Source organism: Marmota flaviventris, chromosome 5, assembly GCF_047511675.1.
Source record: "Marmota flaviventris isolate mMarFla1 chromosome 5, mMarFla1.hap1, whole genome shotgun sequence".
Taxonomy (NCBI): Eukaryota; Metazoa; Chordata; class Mammalia; order Rodentia; family Sciuridae; genus Marmota; species Marmota flaviventris.
In genome coordinates this window covers 149,821,515-149,842,081 of record NC_092502.1, presented here as the reverse complement: position 1 = coordinate 149,842,081, position 20,567 = coordinate 149,821,515, and the positions used below count along the sequence as shown (strand labels likewise).

Sequence of the window (20,567 nt, the reverse complement as noted above, 5' to 3'; positions counted from 1 at the left end):
CTAATTGACATATATAGAATATACCACCCAACATCAAGCAGTTACACTTTTTTCTCAGCAGCACATGGATCCTTCTCAAAAATAGATCATATATTATGTCACAGGGCAACTCTTAGACAATATAAAGGAGTAGAGATAATACCATGCATCTTATCTGATCATAATGGAATGAAGCCGAAAATCAACGATAAAAGAAGGAAGGAAAAAGCATACATCACTTGGAGAATGAACAATAGGTTACTGAATGATCAATGGGTTATAGAAGATATCAAGAAGGAAATTAAAAAATTCTTAGAGATAAATGAAAACACAGACACAACATATCGGAATCTATGGGACACATTGAAAGCAGTTCTAAGAGGAAAATTCATTGCTTGGAGTTCATTCCTTAAAAAAAGAAAAAACCAACAAATAAATGATCTCATACTTCATCTCAAAATCCTTGAAAAAGAAGAGCAAAACAACAGCAAAAGAAGTAGAAGGCAAGAAATAATTAAAATCAGAGCTGAAATTAATGAAATCGAAACAAAAGAAACAATTGAAAAAATTGACAAAACTAAAAGTTGGTTCTTTGAAAAAATAAACAAAATCGACAGACCCTTAGCGATGCTAGCGAAGAGAAGAAGAGAGAGAACTCAAATTACTAGCATACGGGATGAAAAAGGCAATATCACAACAGACACTTCAGAAATACAGAAGATAATCAAAAACTATTTTGAATCCTTATACTCCAACAAATTAGAAGATAGTGAAGGCATAGATAAATTTCTTAAGTCATATGATCTGCCCAGATTGAGTCAGGAGGATATAGAAAACCTAAACAGACCAATATCAATTGAGGAAATAGAAGAAACCATAAAAAGACTTCCAACTAAGAAAAGCCCAGGTCCAGATGGGTATACAGCAGAATTTTACAAAACCTTTAAAGAAGAACTAATACCAATACTTTTCAAGCTACTTCAGGAAATAGAAAAGGAGGGAGAACTTCCAAATTCATTCTATGAGGCCAACATCACCCTGATACCTAAACCAGACAAAGACACTTCAAAGAAAGAAAACTACAGACCAATATCTCTAATGAACCTAGATGCAAAAATCCTCAATAAAATTCTGGCGAATCGGATACAAAAACATATCAAAAAAATTGTACACCATGATCAAGTAGGATTCATCCCAGGGATGCAAGGCTGGTTCAATATACGGAAATCAATAAATGTTATTCACCATATCAATAGACTTAAAAATAAGAACCATATGATCATCTCGATAGATGCGGAAAAAGCATTTGACAAAGTACAGCATCCCTTTATGTTCAAAACTCTAGAAAAACTAGGGATAACAGGAACATACCTCAATATTGTAAAAGCAATCTATGCTAAGCCTCAGGCTAGCATCATTCTGAATGGAGAAAAACTGAAGGCATTCCCTCTAAAATCTGGAACTAGACAGGGATGCCCTCTCTCTCCACTTCTGTTCAACATAGTTCTCGAAACACTGGCCAGAGCAATTAGACAGACGAAAGAAATTAAAGGCATCAAAATAGGAAAAGAAGAACTTAAATTATCACTATTTGCAGATGATATGATTCTATACCTAGCAGACCCAAAAGGCTCTACAAAGAAACTATTAGAGCTAATAAATGAATTCAGCAAAGTGGCAGGATATAAAATCAACACGCATAAATCAAAGGCATTCCTGTATATCAGCGACAAATCCTCTGAAATGGAAATGAGGACAACCACTCCATTCAAAATATCTTCAAAAAAAATAAAATACTTGGGAATCAACCTAACAAAAGAGGTGAAAGACTTATACAATGAAAACTACAGAACCCTAAAGAGAGAAATAGAAGAAGATCTTAGAAGATGGAAAAATATACCCTGTTCATGGATAGGCAGAACTAACATCATCAAAATGGCGATATTACCAAAAGTTCTCTATAGGTTTAATGCAATGCCAATCAAAATCCCAACGGCATTTCTTGTAGAAATAGAGAAAGCAATCATGAAATTCATATGGAAAAATAAAAGACCCAGAATAGCAAAAACAATGCTAAGCAGGAAGTGTGAATCAGGCGGTATAGCGATACCAGACTTCAAACTATACTACAGAGCAATAGTAACAAAAACAGCATGGTACTGGTACCAAAACAGGCGGGTGGACCAATGGTACAGAATAGAGGACACAGAAACCAATCCACAAAACTACAACTATCTTATATTTGATAAAGGGGCTAAAAGCATGCAATGGAGGAAGGATAGCATCTTCAACAAATGGTGCTGGGAAAACTGGAAATCCATATGCAACAAAATGAAACTGAATCCCTTTCTCTCGCCATGCACAAAAGTTAATTCAAAATGGATCAAGGAGCTTGATATCAAATCAGAGACACGCCGTCTGATAGAAGAAAAAGTTGGCTACGATCTACATACTGTGGGGTCGGGCTCCAAATTCCTCAATAGGACACCCATAGCACAAAAGTTAATAACTAGAATCAACAAATGGGACTTACTCAAACTAAAAAGTTTTTTCTCAGCAAAAGAAACAATAAGAGAGGTAAATAGGGAGCCTACACCCTGGGAACAAATCTTTACTCCTCACACTTCAGATAGAGCCCTAATATCCAGAGTATACAAAGAACTCAAAAAATTAGACAATAAGAAAACAAACAACCCAATCAACAAATGGGCCAAGGACCTGAACAGACACTTCTCAGAGGAGGACATACAGTCAATCAACAAGTACATGAAAAAATGCTCAACATCTCTAGCTGTCAGAGAAATGCAAATCAAAACCACCCTAAGATACCATCTCACTCCAGTAAGATTGGCAGCCATTAGGAAGTCAAACAACAACAAGTGCTGGCGAGGATGTGGGGAAAAGGGTACACTTGTACATTGCTGGTGGGACTGCAGATTGGTGCAGCCAATTTGGAAAGCAGTATGGAGATTTCTTGGAAAGCTGGGAATGGAGCCACCATTTGACCCAGCTATTCCCCTTCTTGGTCTATTCCCTAAAGACCTAAAAAGAGCATGCTACAGGGACACTGCTACATCGATGTTCATAGCAGCACAGTTCACAATAGCAAGACTGTGGAACCAACCTAGATGCCCTTCAATAGACGAATGGATAAAAAAAATGTGGCATTTATACACAATGGAGTATTACTCTGCATTAAAAAATGACAAAATCATAGAATTTACAGGGAAATGGATGGCATTAGAGCAGATTATTCTAAGTGAAGCTAGCCAATCCCTAAAAAACAAATGCCAAATGTCTTCTTTGATATAAGGAGAGTAACTAAGAACAGTGTAGGGACGAAGAACAGGAGAAGAAGATTAACATTTAACAGGGATGAGAGGTGGGAGGGAAAGGGAGAGAGAAGGGAAATTGCATGGTAATGGAAGGAGACCCTCAGGGTTATACAGTGGAGGAGGTAGAGAGAGAGGAGGGGAGGGGAGGGGAGAGGCGGGGAGGGGGGAGGGTGGAGGATGGGAAAGGCAGCGGAGCACAACAGACACTAGTATGGCAATTTGTAAATCAATGGATGTGTAACTGATGTGATTCTGCAATCTGTGTATGGGGTGAAGGTGGGAGTTCATAACCCACTTGAATCAAAGTGTGGAATATGATATGTCAAGAAATTTGTAATGTTTTGAACAACCCACAATAAAAATTAAAAAAAAAAAAAAAAAAAAGAAAAAAAAAAAAAAAAGAAAACACATCAGTACTGTGCTAAAAGCTGATTTAGAAGAGTTGATCTTTGATTTTGAAGAAGTTTTAGAATTTTTTGTCACCAATTATTTTTGCTTGTATATTCCTTTTAAAAAAGTACATGTGAGGGATATATGAAGAAAGTCTGTCTAAATAAGTCTAAAAAAGCTTTTAAAAGTAGCTATGAAATTTCTAAGTGATAGGAAGCAATATATCACTAATTGGCTGCATCTTTTTGGCAGCACGTTAAATATCAATGGCATCTATACTTATGGTCAGTCATACAAATGTAAACTAAACCCTCTATGATCTTACTACATACCTACTGGAAAAGCTAAAATTAAAAAAAAAATCACGGACAAATCAATTGTTAAATAGTGTTGCCAAAACAACTGGAACTACTACATATTGCTGTTGGAAATGCAAAATTATATAGCCACATTGGGAAATACTTTGATACTTTCTTTTAAGTTAAACACACAATTAGCAGATGCCCCAATGAATCTACTTTGGGGTATTTACTCACTAAGAGAAATGAAAACATATTCAAACAAAGATTTATATGGAAATGTTCATAGTCATCCTAAATTGGAAACAACCCAAATGTCCATTAACTGTGAATGGATTAAAGAATTGTATTTATACGGGCTGGGATTATGGCTCAGTGATAGAGCGCTCGCCTAGCACGTGCAAGGCCCTGGGTTCAATCCTAGCACCACATAAAAATAAATAAAATAAAGGTATTGTGTCCAACTACAACAAACAAACAAATAAATAAATAAATAAAGCCAATTTAAAAAAAGAATTGTATTTATATAATAAATACTATTCAGAAATAAAAAAGAATGAACTATGGATACATACATCATGGATAATTCTCAAAAGTGAAAGAAGACAGGTGTAAAAGTTTTTATATAGTATAATTTCAATTATATGAAATTTTAGAAAATGCAAGTCACAGTGATAGAAAGCAGGTCAGTAGTTGCTTAACACCAGGGATGAAGAGACTCTGCAAGGGGTCAAGAGGGAGCTTGTGATTGTGAAATGTTCTCTGTCATGTCTGTGATGGTGGTCACTTAATGGAAAGCCCTTGGTGAACTCACTGAATTGTGTACTTAAAATTTGTGATTTTTATTAGTGTAAATTACATATTAATAAGACTGAGTAATAAAAAAGTAAATTGGTACTTCATATTATAGGACATAGAAAGTTTTTATCTACTTAAAAATGAACCAGAGAAAAACAAAAACAGAAAGTGGGAGAAATCACAAATATTTATGCCAAATAAAAAGAATCAATTAGAAACATCATTTCCCCCCCATGTGTGTTGTTTGACGTTTTCCCTGTGTACATGGATATAGAATAAACAACACTTCTAACTCTGCCCTGAGGAGTGAGGTGAGATACTCTACCCAACAACAGGGAGGTTTCCTGGTTGTTGATCTTATCTTTGTTCATATATACAAAAGACTCTTCATGTTTGGGTTCCTGTTATATTTCTCTGCAGAATGTGAATAAAAGAACTGGGAATATTTACAAATATTTAAAATTCTGTGTTACAAGGACATTGGGTTTTGATCATTGAGAAAGAACTCTAGTATATGACCAAAGCATATTATTAAAAAATAATTTTAGAACCAAGATGATTGGATAAGATATTAAAGATAGGAATCATTAAAAATTGTGTACATATAATAATTTATTAATGAACAAATCTGGTTAGGAGTGACTTTTTGGAATCTTTTTAAAAGAAATTTATATATGACAGCAGAATGTATTACAATTCTTTTTTTATTAAATATCTTTATTTTTATTTTCATGTGGTTCTGAGGATTGAACCCAGTGCCTTGTGCATGCTGGGAGAGTGCACTACCACCTGAGCCACATCCCCAACCCTGTATTACAATTCTTATTACACATATAGAGCACAATTTTTCATATCTCTGCTTGTATATGGCTTTTTGAAATCTTGTAGTTGACATTTTTTACTCACTTAAAAAAAAAGCAAAAAAAAATTATTGACTATCATACAGGATTGCCTCAGTTATAGAGGAATTTGCAGTGATATACACTGAATCATCCCTATTTTGCCTTTCTGTTTATACTCACCTCATAAAGTTATACAAGGGTAGATGGCTCCAATGTCTTTGCATTGGATCTTGCAAAATAACAACTTGAAGAAACTCCAGCAAGTCATTTCTCTAAGTCATAGTTTCTCTCCCTATAATGTGGGGGATAATAATAATATGGATCTCATGTGGCTATGTGGATTTAGATGGAGATAATGGGTCTAAAACTTTAAATATTGTCAGAGTTCCAGGTTATTATCATCACAGCTGTATCAGATAAAATTGTTTTTAAAGTGCAAAGGAAGTAGAGACGGAAGTTTATATGTGGAAATGTTTTCCTTAACTTGTTATTCTTAACCTAAATGGAGAACTCAAGGTGTGGTATTTTTGACCTGAAAAATTCTTCTAACTTTTTAACTTTTGTTTTAGAAAGACAAATTTAGAGACAATTCAGTAGTATGATTACTGACTGACGGTGCTGTGTCAAATATGTTCAGTTTTCTCCCAAACTGGTTTGGTTAGAGAATAAAAGGAAACTTTTGCTTTCATTCAGTCTTGAAATATAAATCCTAACTAGAATTTCAAAACATGAAAGGTGTTAATAGAATTAAAGACATTGTGTGTGTGTGTGTGTGTGTGTGTGTGCTAAATCTCCCATATGACTTACATTTTTTTCTGTTTTGATATTAGAATAAGGAAGAAAGCCTGTGACAGATATCATCTAATAAAACAAGTTTAAGGACTAATATTCATATGATTGACCCCTGTTTATTTGAATATTACAAGCAAAACATTAGGCTTAAAGTCTGAGGATCGTAACAATCCACTTTATACATAAAAATTCTATAAAGCAGCCATTCAAATCAGTGTGTGTTCGTATAAATAGATCTTTCTTTTGGTGTATTTATAATTAAAAGACCCATATTTAATAGCACAGCTTCCAAATAGGATTTTAAATTCAGTAAACATTTATTGTAAAGCATGTGTTGCAGCGACAGAAAGATGATGAAAAGTCTAATCTGTGTGCAAGTTAAGGGGGGAGAGAGGGAAAGGGGCATCTCATGTGCACAACTGATCAGGAAAAGAAAACACCTGGGCAGCATACGGCAAACCCTCGTGGAGGATGACCTTCTACTCTTGCTTCTAAAAACATTTTCCTTCCTTTTAACCAAAGTCTGGCCCAGCACTCTGCCTTTCTCAGTAGTGTTTTTATTCCGTTGGGGTTTGGTGGTTTACTGTAGCAACTTTTTCTATGGTTTGTGTTCTGCTTTTGATTATGTAATCTTTGAACAATTTTATCATCATTCACTTCCCTTTTGTCCTTCATTTTGAGGTGAAGAATAAGACACAGAGGGTGTGGTATGAGAGACCTAGGGAGTGAAAACGGGGAGTCATGGAAGGTCAAGTTATTACATAAAGTGACAGCCCACATCTCCAACAGGGAGGACTCATGTGTTCTGCAGGCTGTTTCCTCCCTACCCCTCCTGGCCTTTATCTTGCAGAGCAGCCCTGCTAGGCAGCCTGTGGAGAAGCCCCCATCTGGTATCTGGTAAGTTAGACCCTTCCAATCTCCAAAGTCCCCGTTCAGGTAATTCAGGAGAGCCGCCAGAGGGCAGCTAGTTAGTCCTAAAGACATCTCAAGGAAATTTCTGGATAACATTATTTTCCTACTTCCAGAACAATCCAGAGACTGTCATAAGGCTTTGTTTGGTGTCACCAGTGCACAGTTTAAGTCAATCGCAAAGCTCCCCACTAGGACATTGCAGCTTGAATGCCACAAGCCAACAAAGTTTATGGCAGCTACATGGATCTGAAAGAGGAGAAGAGGCCAGAAAGAGGGTCATTCGAAGTCAGATATTTAAAAAAATATGAGCAAATCTCAATTAGTACATATATCAGTGTATCAGAGAGAGAGAGAGAGTAGCTACTGAACCTGAGCAGAAAATCCTAACAGTAGTTAAGGTTTTAAGGAGATAAGATTATTATGTTAATAATATAAAACGAAGGTAACATGGAGAATGTGTGCTGGTTGTATAATTTTAGTGGCTGAAGTTACAAAGTGAAGTGTTTTAAGGATAGAAAAATTCAGCTGTGTTTCTGGTTGGCAATATATTGCAAATTGTTGTTCAAATAAATTGGTTTTGGTTTTACGCAAACACAGAGCTTCTCAATAGATCCAGTTTCTGGCTTCCCGAAGAATCACAAAGCAATTAATGTGCCTAACATGTTCATGTCAGTGTTACTGAATGCTGGTAGGATGGTTCCCGTTTTCCTTCTTAGGGTGGCTACATTTTTTAAAAATTAATTTTATTAATTAATAAAATTATTAAAAAATAATAAAATTAATAAAATTTTATTAATTAGTAGAGGGTGGTATTACATTGTTAAAATGTCCTTTGTTTTACTTTTAAAACAAACTACTTAGAGTGTCTGATTCTCTTGTGTTCCCAGTGTAAAGAGGTCAATCTGGTCTTCAGTACATGAGAGTGAGAACCCCTCCTGAGCTTATCGCTTCACCAATCGACATGTAATCTGCTATTCTACATAGTACATGCATTGCAGACAGTGGAGATATTTATTTTCAGATCATCTCCAAAAGGAGGAAAACAATGTGCTCTTAGATGTAAATACAGAAATGATGGGTAGTAAAAAGTTTTTCCTAAATTATAAAGCAATTACATTTCCTATTCCGAAACAAAGTACAACGGGACAAGTTTTCTTTTCTATTACATATCTAATGAAATACTATGTGAGAAGAGTCAAAGCAATAGAATTTATTTTCTAGAAACACCAGATGTGGACCCACCTGTCTGATTACTGTTAAGAGCTCTAATCTTTGTAGTTAGATAAATATCTTAATTGAAGTCACATGCCATTTCTGCACGGTTATAGTGAGTCCAGAGCTGGAACTCTCTTGGGAAATTTGAGATTGTGTTGGTCGATATGGTGTTTGTTCATATGTATTTAGGCATCTACCAAAAAGAACCACACATTATTTTTGCAGATCCAAATTCCCAGCTTTGCTGTTTATGGACACAGAGTGATCTTGGACCTCAGTTCTCTCCCTTGGCATAGTATGTCCACTTGATAGGCGAGTGGTGAGTATGAGGGGCACACTGCTTGGCATAGAGGGAGCACTCAGAAGATGTTAGCTACTGCCTGTTTTTCCATCCTTCTGTTATAACATTGAGACAGCCTCCTTTAAATACTATTGTCATCTTTTTTATTGGTTGAAGTACCTATGGGATTTTTACATTTTACATGTCACACTCATTCCTCCAAGGAATATTAACTTAGTATTATGTTCATATACAAATGAATGAAAACATGACCCTTCCTTCCCAGGAGTTCAGTCTGATAAGCCAAATTAATTATAGCATTTAAAATTGTCTTTTCACTGAGTCACACGTAATCCATTTCCCACTTCAAGTGCATCATCTCCTGTTATTCAGTCATATGTTTCCTTTAGCCAGGGGTTCTTAACACTGGCTGAACACCAGAACCACTTGGGAGAATTCTCTTTAAAAAACAACAACAATAAAAAACAACATTAATGACTAGGGCCTGCATGGATCAACTAAGTCAAAATCTCGAGTTCTCTGCTGCCTCTTCTGGGTGGAGCCCCCTTCTCTTCTCTGTATACTTTTCCCTTTGGATTTATTGGACAAGTGCAATTTCTTTAACTATCTCTTTCATGTTTGTGTGTGTGCGTGTGTGTGTGTGTGTGTTTCCAAATTAGTGTAAAGCTTCCTGTGGATGGGGTCAGATGTTCTGTTTTTTGTACATTTCCAGGGTGACTTGAACATTGTGCAGTGGGTACTCAGCGATGGTGGTGGCCAACTGACTCACATCTGGTAAGCTGACTTCTTCCTCTAACCTACTTTAGTATTAACAGCTGTGGGATATCAGCGTGAATTATTGAATTGTTATCTTTACTTGATTTTCTAAGTCCAAATTTGCATCTCTTCACCAGTAAGTTCCTTGGAATTTAATCTTCCTGCCTTTCTACTAGACCAAATGAAATATTTTAAAATTTCTTATCTTGAGACAATTTTTTTTTTGGAGGGGAACTGAGTTTAAAGCCACAAAACTAAATTATACATACTCTTGTAAGCATCTTGAAGACAGGGAATGTTGTCATATTTATCTTTGTGACCCAGGCACATCAACAAATACTTGGCATACAGTGGGTACTTAATAATTAAGATTTGTTGAACCAATTGAATTAGTTCTTTAGTTAAATTAAGTTTCATTAGCAGAGATACTCTGGATTTATCTATCACACTGATTATTTTGAAAATCAGATGCATTTCTAATAGCATTTTTCTCTGCATTTATCTTGTTATTACTCAAATTCTGGGAATCCAACTTTCCTGTTTTATATCACTGCAGTTCCCTTAGCATTTTGGTTTGGTAACAACTTTTTTTTTTTTTTTTGAGGGGGGGGTAGGGGGAGAGAGGAGAGGAGAGAGGAGAGAAGAGAGAGAATGTTTTTTAATATTATTTTTTAGTTTTCGGCGGACACATCTTTGTTTGTATGTGGTGTTGAGGATCGAACCCGGGCCGCACGCATACCAGGCGAGCGTGCTACCGCTTGAGCCACAACCCCAGCCTTGGTAACAACTTTTTGGCTCATATTGAGCATTGATCTTTCTTGCTGTCTGTGGGTCTGTGAATAACACCATACCTAAACAGGGCCATTCTGACTTTGATATAATCCTCAGAATTCTCTTCCTGAACCCTATTAGAGAAAACATAGAACTTATTAAAGATTAAAAATAACCACCATTTGACCCAGTTATCCCACTCTTCAGTTTACACCCAAAGGATATAAATCAGCATACTACAATGACACAGCCACATCAATGTATATAACAGCTCAATTAACAATAGCCAAGCTATGGAACCAACATAGATGCCTTTCAACAGATGAATGGATAAAGAAAATATGGCCTATATACACAATGGAAAATTACTCAGCCATAAAGAAGAATGAAATTATGGCATATGCTGGTAAATGGATGAAACTTTCATGCTTAGTGAAATAAATCAATCCCCCCAAACCAAAGGCTGAATGTTCTCTTTGATTTGCAGATGATAACTCACAATAAGGAGGGGGAAGAGAAGAATAGAAATCCATGGGATTAGACAAGGGGGAATAAAGGGAAGGAGAAGAGGCGGGAATAGGAAAGACAGTAGAATTAATTGGACATACTTTCCTATTGTTGTATATGAGTATACGCCAGTTTAACTCCACATCATGTGCAACCACAAGAATAGGAGCCTGATTAGAATGAGTAATACTCTATGCATGTACAATATGTCAAAATACACTCTACTGTCATGTACATCTAAAAAAATTTAAAAAAATTAAAAATAATGTAAAAATCAACTTATTTCACTCAAAGGCAATCATTGGGAATTTTTTGGTACTTTCCTGCCAATCTTTTTTTCTATGTATTTTAAAAAAATGCATGGGTTTGTCTAAAATCCAACTGTTTATTTAATTTTGTGTTCTGGATTAATCCTTTAATATTGTTAACTGTTTTCCAGTGATCTATGTATCTTCTGATAAGTTCTACTTAATGCTTCCATTGTATACTAACAGACATGCAGTAATTTTAATAAACCATCATCTTATTATTGAACTTTTAGATTATACTGTATTTTTATTATCAGAAATAATCCTGGAATGATCATATTCATGCATAAAGTTTTTCTTTTTATTTATTTATTATTTTTATTGATGCATTATAATTATATATAATAGTGGGATTTATTATATATTCATACCATGAAGATTTTTCTATAAATAAGATTGTGTCTTAGAAGTTGTATCCAAAAGGATAAACATTTTCAAGTTTTTGAGACATGCGAATAAATTATCTTTCCAAGGATTGCCATCTTCCACAGCCCTGCCAGCAGTATATTGGTATTCCCCTTTTAATGAACTCTTGTCCACCTTGAGGACTTAACTTTTTGATATGAAAGGAAAATTTTTATTTTTATCTAAGAGCTTCCTGAAAGGTTCTACTTTGCATGTGTGTTTAATTCCATGCACTTTAGCATATTGCCACACTCACTTGTGAATCTCTGCACACCCAGACTCCCCTGAAACAGCTGCTGATGTGAGAAGACAGGGCCCTTGGCTTGACCTTCACCTGGGTGCTGAGCATGGCTGGTTGAACTGTATAATTCTGGCTGCGTCAGCAGGGGCTGGTGGGGTGCACTGCCATGAGCGTGTTGATAGGAATGCTTGAGCCACCATGTCACTCTGTGTGTCAGCACATATTCCTACAAGTTGAGAACACCCTCAAAAAAGAATTGAAGCCTATTTAAGTAAGAGGAAGCTGTGAATTCACGGAGGGTTTGCATATTTCTAAAAGTAGTGTTTCTTTAAAAGAGATGGGAGCTGTAGGTTTGTGGATGGTTCGAGTTGACTTTATTTCTATCTTTAGGCCACTTCCATATCCACTGGAATCTTTTGTATCCATTCTCACACTAAAAGAGAGATGAAGTGTTTTCATTTTGGCAATGTATTGCTGCTATGTAGTTAGAGGGCCATGGTTATGTTGGCTGGAGCCCAAGTTTTTAATGTGTCATGAAAGAAGACCAAATATCCATTAAGGAGTGGTAGGTAGAGAGAGAGATGCAAAAAAATATAAAATATTCATTTTTTTCAAGGCACTAATCATAGCACGTCTTCTCTGCGGCTTTTCCTGATCATTCTAATTGCTCTCTGTACCCGTGTAGCCCTTGGGGCCTCATTCCTGTGATAGCAACAATAGTGTTATATTGGCTACTTCTTCACAAGGCTGTTTCCCCACCCAGTTCCTGTGGAAGACAGAAATAACATTTTACTTATTGTGTCCTCAGTAGTTAGTAGGGCCTGAATACAGTAGCTGATTCATCATTGATGATTTGATTATGGAAAGATTGAAGTATATGTTAAATGAGAACTATTCTTAAATAGATAATCAATAACATGTATCTAAATCAGCTTTTTTTCCCCTCAGGCAAAACAGGTAGTACAGAAATGTGTTTCTTATTTTATAAAGGAGGAAGTGGGTCATTGGGCAACAAGGTGACTTCCTCATGTAGCCCAGCTGACTGAGGCAAAGCCAGATTCAGCATACAGGTGTTTTAGTTCTCAGTCACATGCCTTTCCAATTTACCTAAATGTAATTCACTTTAGAACAGTGGGCGAAAATAAGTTATTTTTAGATATATGGAGTAAAAGTGATGCAAAATAAGCTGACTTTATGCTATGATGCATGTTGATTCCTTCTGACATATTTTAGAATAGTGTAAATGAAGAGATGCTTCTATGTCCAATGTTAAGGTTTGTGAATCTTGATGAAGAAATTCAAAAAGCTGAATCCTCTCAGCTTTTCGTGCTAATGTCATACAATGGTGATTTTTTTATTATGTGGTCATATTTGGACAAATGTCACAGCTATATTTATATTCCAGAAATTTTTGTGAGTTAATTAAGTGAGTAAACTCACGTAATGCAAATAAAACTGTTTGACAAATGGTGCAGCAAGATCTCAATATTCTTGTTTTTGTTTTTCTTCTTTTTCTTAATATAACATTCTTTAACTGGATTTTTTTTTCTTTTTGGCTTTGAGACACTCAGAAGAAGAAACTGGAATACTTGGTATGATACCTGGATGAATTGACTGGCAATTTAAAAGAAGTTATTCTGAGTGAAAGAAGATTCCAGAAGGAGGGAGTTGGTCTCTGACATAAACCAAACGGTTCATCTCCTCAACATGTTCTGAAATCAGGACTGATGAGTAGGATTCCACTGGGTCTTACAGGGTGAAAATCCATCAAGTAAAATTATCCCTTTTTGTGCCTTTTGTTCTTCTTAAAAACACACATTGGGAGAGGTCAATGGAAGAGTTCCATGAGAACCAGGAAGTGTTCCTGGTTTTGTAGCAACTCAAAGGCAACAGGTAGATGCCACCAGAGCAAAAGAGGCAAAATACAAAAATCAAAACCAAAGATAACCTATTTATCTTCCAAGGACTAGGCAGTGACACACAATACCAATGGAAAAGATCCAAGTAAACAGCGAGAGGACCCACAGGGTGGCCCACAGGTCTCAATTGGGTTCGTATTCCATATTTCCCATCTGGATAATTTCAAAGCCCTGCAGTTTTGTCATTATCAAAAAGAAGGTGAGTACTAAAGAATGTTCTCTGGTGTTTTAGAATAAGGTGTAAGAATGTACCATTGACTAGGATGTCCATTAATCTTAACCATCACCCTAGTTCCAGTGTCTGGTTTTAATTAGCATTTTTTTCTTCAATTATATATAATTATCCAAAGTGCTTAGTCCCCCAAGCACTTTGGCATGGGTAAGGTAGGGAAAGTTATAAACCAGATTATGAATTTTATTGCTACTATTGAAGCTGAAATCCATGATACCAGTCGAATCCTCATTTCTTATTTCCTTGGTTCTAGTCATGTAAAACCTTGATGTGATGTAAATATATAATTCCTTAAGCAACCAAACCCTACAGCATTTGTAACACAGTGGTTAGAAGAGTTGGGAACCTAGAACCTTTTGGAATAACATCCTGAGCATTATAAGAACCTAAATCGTGTCTTTTTCCTTTGGAGTTTAAAATGGCATTGAAGTTATACAGTATTCTGCAAAAACAAGAGTTCCAAGATTTATTAGAAAAATTAGCCCTAGGCTGCCACACAAATAAACCCTTAATATCTCAAAGATATTATGTAATAATTGGTTATTTCACATTTCTTCTAGCAGCTGTGGCCTCTTAGAGTATTGTGACATGGTAAGTATGAGATAGGAGAGGCCTACTGCTCTCACCTGCTGTAGCCTAGAGTGATACATGTCATTTCTACTCAGAGTCTTTGGCCAGTATTAGTTATATGCTCCCAACACACCACCACAAAAGCTGTGAAAGATAAGGAAGTTTGTGGAATATTTGATGAGCCCTGACCATTTTTTACAATAAGATTTCTATGGAGTCCTGGGAATTATATTGTAGTTCCCAGTACTAAGCTATGAATGCCAAATAACATAAACATGAAGATGAGCTAGACACCTAGTACTGTAGGAGATTTTCTTATTAAGTTGGACGTACAAGTAAATTTTAAAAAAAAATCAAGTTTGTGCTGCGCACAGTGGCATATGCCATTAATCCCAGCAGTTTGGGAGGCAGAGACAGGAGGATCACACCTTCAAGGTGAGCTTCAGCAATTTAGTGAGGCCGTAAGATACTTAGTGAGACCCTGTATCAAAATAAAAATTAAACAAAAGGGTTGGGGACGTGGCTCAGTGGTCAATTGCCTCTGAGTTAAATTCCATCAAGTTAGCCCTGTTTCCTGTTGCCATGTCATATTCCTCCAGAATTTTTACTATTCTTTTCCATGAAAGTCCAACTGAAAAATGTAAAAAACAACTTCAGTTGAGATTTGAAATAACTTTTTTTTTTTTTTTTTGTGGTGGTATTGTGTGGATCTCATAAAAATCAGTAAAATGCTTCCTTTTTATCTTGGTGTCAAAGTATTCCTTATAGGAGACGACCAGTAGTAATCATTAGTTTAAATATTTGTTGTTGTTGTCACTACTCAGCTCTATTACCTCACTGGATCTAGTTCCAAATACACAAAATAGGAAAAGTAGTACTTTGTAGTGCTGTATCTGTATTAGAAATAATGTAAGGTGAGAGCTAACTACTTACTGAGCTCAATTAATTATGGAGTTCAACAAATTATAGAGACAGTCTTGATCATTTTTATTAATAGTAACATGAGATTAAGGTGGGGAAGCCAGTAAACTGTGACCACTATTTGGCAAGAGCATTTGGAGTTGAGCCTTGCACTGTAATTGCTTACTCAGGCAAAACTATTGATTCTAACTGGTTAATAGGTTACTTCTATAAAAAGGCAATATTTGTATTTAAAAGTGGCATTACAACAAGTTGACCTAAAGAACAGCTTTGGGAGGAATTTCAAGGACAGGGTTAGGCTGGTAGAGAGGAAATTTAGGGAGCAAGACTGACTTTTGACTTTTAGATCACGTTACATAGACAATGATGTACATTATAAACACTACCATTTTATATTATTCAGAGTTTTAGAGCTGGGTTATTGGATGTGAGGATTGATGAAGTGCCACAGGAAAGGTCATGATATAATCCTAGTGCATTTATAAGTCAATCATTGTTACATTAAGATAAAGCATGACATTGCTAGTCCTTTGCTGACGTAGTGGGCCTTTCTCCCCCATATGGCACCTGACCCCATATGGCTTCCTAGATTATACTATGACTGTTCCAGAAGGAATAAAACAAATGTATCAACATAAAAATTTATACAGAACTAAGTTTCCCTGATGAAGGGTGAAATGACTATGATAAAAAATCAGAAACTTCATTTAAAAGGTGTTACTTGTTTTTCACTCCTTCTTTGTTCAAAGAAAGGATTCAACCAGCTTTTCTTAGAGGTGTTCTTCAGTTATCCAGTACAGTGAAACTGATCACTTCAAAACTTAGTTGCTAAAATAATAACAACCCTCTGTGGGCTGAGCTCGGAGGGTGGTTCTTCTGCTGGTCTCATCTGGGGTTATTCTTGTGGCAGATGTTATTTAGAGGTTTGCTAGGGCTGAAAATCCAAAGCAGTTTTATGTTGGGAAGCTCTGCTGAGATACATGGAACATCTGGGAGTTGGCCAGACATCTTTCCCTCTCTCCCTGAACATAGGTCTCTGGAGAAGAACAACGGGGCATATTTATTCTACAATATTGGCCTTGGGATTCAGAGAGGGTGGAAAGGAACCCTTCCATGCCTCTGAAGACTGAAGCCCATGGTGGCAAAGTGGCACTTGTACCACCTTCTATTGCTTAGAGAAACTCACGGGGATGGCCTGAGTCCGTGTGGGAGGGAAAGAAGACTCACGGCTTGAGGAGAGAAATGGCAAAGGATTTGGGTCATCTTTAATTCACCACAGGACCTAGAATACACAGGACATGCAATAACAGTCTCTAAAAATTACCATTACACTTTTTAAAATTATAATTTTATTGGTCCATTATAATTATACATAAATAATGGATTCATTGTGATATATTTGTACATACACATAACATGATTTGGCCATTTTCATTCCCTAGTGCCTTCCCTTTTCCTCCTCCCTCCCTCCCTCCCTCCCCTGGATTCTTTTCTGTATTCTACTGGTTTCCCTTCTAATTCCTTGAGATTCCCCGCCTCTTGTATTTCCCTTTTTTTTCTCGCTCTAATTTCCACATGAGAGAGAAAACATACGACCTTGACTTTCTGAGTCTGCCTTATTTTTCTTTAATAGAATGCTCTCCAGTTCCATCTGTTTGCTTACAAATAATCCATTCTTCTTTATGACCGAATACAACTCCATTGTAAATATACTATGTTTTCTTTATCCGTTCATCTGTTGGCAAACACCTAGGCTGGTTCCATAAATTGGCTCTTGTGAATCGTATTGTTATTTATTGCTATAGTAGGCTGATTTTAATACGATCCAACTATACCATTAAACTTTTAACTGAAGGCCAACTAGTTGATGTGATGTGTTTACATTCAATAATAACACAAAAGCTCTAATGTCAAGGGTTCCAAAAGGTCAACTTGCCAATTAGTTTAGCCCAAGGATTAAAATTTTTCCGATCAAAATTACTTATGAAATGTTGTAATAATAGAGTTAGGAGAGAATTTAAAGGTCACCTAGTCCAAGCAAATGTCTTTTGATAAAAATAAACATTTAAACGAGATTACAGATATTTTTCTAGATGAAAGGAGTAGCACATGCACTGGCTAATTTGTTTACCTAGCTAGTTGGTTGTGACTTTGGTCAAGGAAAGGATCTAGGAAAAGCGAACATGGGACAAATACATTTTACATGGAAAAGATAGGAGAATACTCAAGAGTCTGAGAATATTTACTATATTCACACCCTAGTGAAGTCCTAGAGTTGGAGATGTGCATAGGAGGCTCAGGAAATTCAAAGGACTTCGAATTGAGGGAGGATAAGAAAGTATGTAAGATATATTGTACCACATTTGCAATTTTGCTTGAGGAAGGAACTTTAGAATTGATTTGCTACAATTGTCTTCCCATTAGAGAGAAGACTTCTTGGAAGAAGTGTTTCAACATCATTGGCACTGAGAAGTAGCTTTCCTATGAACTGCTCAGTTAGTATGTAGGAATGCTTAGCTGTCCCTCTACAGATTGTTTTTTTTCATAACCATTTATAAACTTGTGTTCACCAAAAGATATATTCATATCTATCTATCTATCTATCTGCCTTACAAATTATCACCTTTGGTTTTCTGTCATTCCTATTCCCTATCTTCTTAGAGAAATAAGGTGTTTATCCAGTGATCTGAGGTTGGTTGTGTTGGTCACTGGTTTCCCTGCTAGTTTCAGAATGCACATGTCTCACCAGAGGGTGAGCATTCTAGTGTCTTTATCAGAACAGAACTTTTGGAAGCCCAGCCTGCAGGCCTTTGGCCCTGGGGCTTGTTGAAGCATGTTTCCTATTTCATTTTGAAGTTGTCTTTGTAAGCTAGGCTTACCAGCTTTGGTCTTCTCATTTTCTGAAAATTATGGGATGCTTTGAGGTACCCATATGCCTCACCATGTTCTCATGGCAGCTTCAGAAGCAGGGGTCATTGTGAAGCCAATATATTTCAGCTGGAGAAGGAAAACTAGGTTAAAGGGAACGTGATAGGCAGGGGATTTCCCCTTGCCCCTGCACTAGCTAGTGGTGTTGCTATTTCTTCTTCTTGTAGTTTCTGATCCCTGACTGACCAATCTAATGTCCATACCAGGTACTGTTTCCATCTGCAGTTTCTAAAAATAAATTAGAATAGGGATAGAGCTCCTTTTGGTAAAATATGAGATTCTCTTTTTATTCCTTTTTTATTGGTGCATTATAATTGTATATAATGGTTGGGATTTATTATTAAATATTTGGGTTTTTTTGTGGACCTGTGTAATTATTTATCAATATATGAGCACAGCAATTCTTTCACATATATAGAAAGAATTTGTGAATATGGAGGGTCTAGAAACACATGATTCAATCAAAACACATTTTCCCCCCTTAGATACAGATTCATTTTAAATGATCTTGGATTATTTAAGATGTCTTAGTATTCGGGGGCAAACAATTCAATGTCTACCCTTGTCTCTTAATGGGACAGATTTATGAATCTTCAGGCTAGTTCACAACTCTGTTCTGCTTCAATTGGTGCACTCATTATTGAATTAGTTAAGATATTAACTACTTACTGAACCGAAAAGACCCATTTATTGGTCTCACATGTCATATTTACAAAAACTTTAGATTTCCATTTAAGCAAATCTTAAACAAAAATATCCCTGTACTCAATTTTAAGCAATTTATTTGTGGGATTCTGGATTGACCTTCCTTGAAAAGCTGGCTGCAGTTGATGTGTGCTTCTGCTCAGGTAGAATTCTTCTTTTGAAAAACCACTAAAGCACAACAGGAATAAATAAATACCTATTGACTCACAGTTGTGGTTTCTCATTTGTTCCACTGACATGATGACATGTTTTTTTTTTAAATTCATTTTTTAGTTGTAGTTGGACATAATACCTTTATTTTATTTATTTACTTATTTTTATGTGGTGCTGAGGATCAAAACCAGAGCCTTGCATGTGCTGCTAGGCGAGCGCTCTGCTGCTGAGCCACAACCCCAGCCCCATGACGTGGTTTTTAAACCCATTTACCACTATTAGAAAGGACACCTCTGGCCAGAAAGGTTCCTGGCCATTTGTGATATTTGTCTTTTTTCCTTATTCCTCCTCCCTAGAGGTCAGATTTTTCTCAGACATGTTTTAATGTGGTCAACACCAGAAAAAGGTTGGTAATTAGGAAAAGTCATGTCTTACCATTTGGACCTCAGAGAAATATCAGTGACTAAAACATTATAGCTAAAGGGTCAAAACACCCCGAGGGTCCCGGGAAACCTGTGCTAATCTGAGCCTTCCGTGCTATGCTATGAGTGTTTTCTGATGCCTGCTTCACTTACATGCACCTACGCAGTCATGGAGGGGAGGGCAACATTAATAAAAGAACTGAGACTTCTCCGTATTTTCATTTGGGAAAACTGGAGAGAAGGAGGAACTTCTTCCACCTCCATCTTGGCTTCCCAAACTGAAGTCTGTACCTTTGCCTTGTTACCAGAGATCACGTTTCAGGAACAGCCTCTCAGAGGGCAGTGATCTTCCCACAGTGGGTAGAGACTGGAGGAACAGGCTAGAACAAGAAGGACCAGTTGTGAACTGACTTTGCTCAGACTCGGGCTGGTTTCAATGACTTGGGGAAAGAGCACGTTTTTGCCTAGGGACATTTCTGGGACTGCTTAGAGCCCAAGCAGCTCCTAACCCAGAACAGTTCCTTAGCTTCTGGCTGGTGGTTTGCAGAGGAGGGGTAAGAGTGGCGAGCAGATATGTCATCAATCAGGTCATCAAAGGCCCTAATGAGGAACGGGAAAGGAGAGAAAAGGAGAGAAAGAGGGGAAGAGAAAGTGATCTGGGTTATGGTAATTTTCCAAGGAAGTAGAAGTAGAGGAGAGGATAAGGAGGCTAGACCCAGAGCCGGAGGGACTCTTTCTGATGGCTAGGGACTGCATATTTGTGTTCCTACAAGATTCCCATGTTGAAGCTCTAGTCCCCAACGTGATGGTTTTTGGAGGCAGTACCTTCGGGAGTTAGGTTTATATGAGGTCATGAGGGCTGAGTC

General features: G+C 36.7%; 1 long non-coding RNA gene across 1 annotated transcript; it reads left to right on the top strand.

Moving 5' to 3' along the window:
• The first annotated feature begins 7,131 nt into the window (after positions 1-7,131).
• On the top strand, positions 7,132-18,784 carry LOC114093504 (uncharacterized). Its single transcript, XR_003582904.2, has 4 exons — positions 7,132-7,332; positions 8,788-8,881; positions 9,576-9,637; positions 13,415-18,784. It is a non-coding gene; the product is annotated as an uncharacterized lncRNA (long non-coding RNA).
• The last annotated feature ends 1,783 nt before the right edge of the window (positions 18,785-20,567 follow it).